Raw genomic sequence first — 2,588 nt, forward strand, 5'->3', positions numbered from 1 at the left:
CACCCAGGTGCCATTCAGCTTTTGGCACGGTTTTCACACATCCGCTTGGGGGTTACTTCCTTCGGGACTACCCCTGGATAATTGTCCGCGACTGCCTATTTATTTTTGTAGCCATATTCAGCAGAAACCCTTGGTACAGGGTCCCTCTATCCGCAACCCGAGGATGCGTTCTGTGGCTTTGTCATAGGCCCTTCGGTTTGATTCTAGAGGAATCAAAACCGAAATTTAGAACCTTACACCATCGAAACCTTTTATTGAACTTTTAACTTTTTATTAAGTATTCACAACTCAATCTATAGATATTTGTTAACTGATACAAAGAAATTATATTCTTTTTATCAAAAAATTAGGTCATAAAGGTGACTGACACAAAGTTGACTACCTGAAGCCCCAATATTTTTAACATTTCCTTCGTTAGTACATTGTTTTTTAAAAATATATTACCATGTGCAAACTAGAATGAATGAATGGTTTATATTTAAATTTTCCCTATATATCTCAATATTTATGAATATTCATATATGTATATATAATTGAAAATTTGTCATAAGGACAACCGCAGGATTTCGCCGGGAGCGGGTTCTAATCTGGAAAATTGCATCTGCTCCCAGCGAAATCGCGGTAAATTTTCAGCCACAACCACGTCTCGTGGCCGTGAGATAGGTGGTTACAGTCTGTAAAGGAATCAATATTCAATCAATGTTCATACATTTCTTGCCACACAGATTCAATTGCCCGAACAATCCTATCATTTAGGATAGCTGTGAATATCTTATAAAGTGTGTTCAGACAAGTCATTGGCCTGTAATTCTTCGGGTCAGCTAAGTTGCTTATTTTCGGCAGGAGTATTGTGCGCCCTTCCACCAACCACTCCGGAATCGGCTTTTCCGACTTCAAATATGAGTTGAAAATACGGTGATATGAGGTGAAGGTTGTTAGTGAAGGTTGTTGTGAAGATTGTTTAGGTTGTATTATTTTTTAAAATAATTCTGTCGATATAAAAAGTTCCTTTCTTTTATTAAAAATCTAATTTTATATGAAAACATTTCTTAAATTTAAGAATCACTTTTCTCTGGATGTAGCTAAAACTCTCTATCTCATTTTTTCAAAAATTATTGCTACAAAGTATAAATTTGGAATGAATTTTAACACTATGAAACCTTTTCTTTTTGTTTTTATCTTTATTTTCATTTTTTACATTTTTTGCTATTTTCTCTTCTCCAATGCTATTCAATTTTTTATTTAAAACCCGTTGTGCCCATTTTCTTGTCATTTAGAGGGCAAAATAATAATTTTAATATTAATCCACTAAATCTATAGGAGTTTCACGGTAAATGAAAAAAGTATACTAAAACTAGATAAAAATTAATAGAATTTTTCCAATGCTGAGAGGTTTTAAAGGCATACAATTTCATGATAATGTGTTCAGAATGTATAGTATTATGAAAATTTTCGGGGATTAATCGTACTGAAATTTCATCACAAGTAACAAAATTATATGAATTTATTTTGGGTTTTATATCAATTTAAATGATTATACAGAAATAGAAAGCCAGAGAATTATATAAGTTTAGTAAAAAACGCGATTTCGGAACATCGTCAATTTTATTCAAACAATGAGAAGAAAATATTATGAATCATTTAAATAGACTACTTACCTCAACCATCATGAAGCACTTGAACATGATATTGCTCCAAAATGAAAAAAATCAAAATTTTTGATGCGCTCAAAATTTTTATATTGTATTACGTTTCCATCAAAAGAAATTCCCTAAGTACATGCAGAAAAAGACATTCTTCTTCCATTAAAATTAATTTTTGTGTGAATGTCTATAATTTTTTTCACTCTAAGTGCTGCAATAAAATTTATTACTACCTAACAATTCATCAATTTAAAGAAACAAAGTAAAAGCTATGAGTTATTTTGCAAAATGGTCGGCACAAATTTTGTGGATATTTCTGAAAGTTGAAATTCCTCGACAAACTTTTCTTCATATTTCGCTTAAAATCTTAATTTTTTTCTATTCGCAGTGTTTTTGACAAATGAAAAGAAAATAACGACTTCTCTTGAAAGTGATTTGAAAAAATTGTGTATACATTTGCGAAAGCTGCTTGTTAAGACTTTTTTCCGTATCTCACGTGATTTAGTTCGAAATTTGAATTTTGAATTTTTTGCATAGTATTTTCTAAGCTTGAAAAGAAAATGACGGGCGCTATAAAAAATTTGATGATACAAAAATTATAGGTCTTTCAAAATATATAATTTTTGTACCTAACTTTGTGAAATTTTTAACAATTCTAAGACTTTCTGAATCATAAATAATAAAAATGAAAAAAATATTTTCGTTTCTACCAAAGTTTTTATTGTAAATAAAAAAATTAAGTGACTTCTCGTCAAAATATATACAATGCTAGATTTAAAAAAATATATATATATATATATTTTTTTTTAACGATTTTTAGTAAAGACAAATATATATATAATTTTCGGTTCGGTTTTGATTCCTCTAGAATCAAACCGAAGGGCCTATGACAAAGCCACCGAACGCGTCCGCGGGTTGCGGATAGAGGGTCCCTGTACCAAGGGT

Source organism: Belonocnema kinseyi, chromosome 3 (genome assembly GCF_010883055.1).
Source record: "Belonocnema kinseyi isolate 2016_QV_RU_SX_M_011 chromosome 3, B_treatae_v1, whole genome shotgun sequence".
Classification (NCBI taxonomy): Eukaryota; Metazoa; Arthropoda; class Insecta; order Hymenoptera; family Cynipidae; genus Belonocnema; species Belonocnema kinseyi.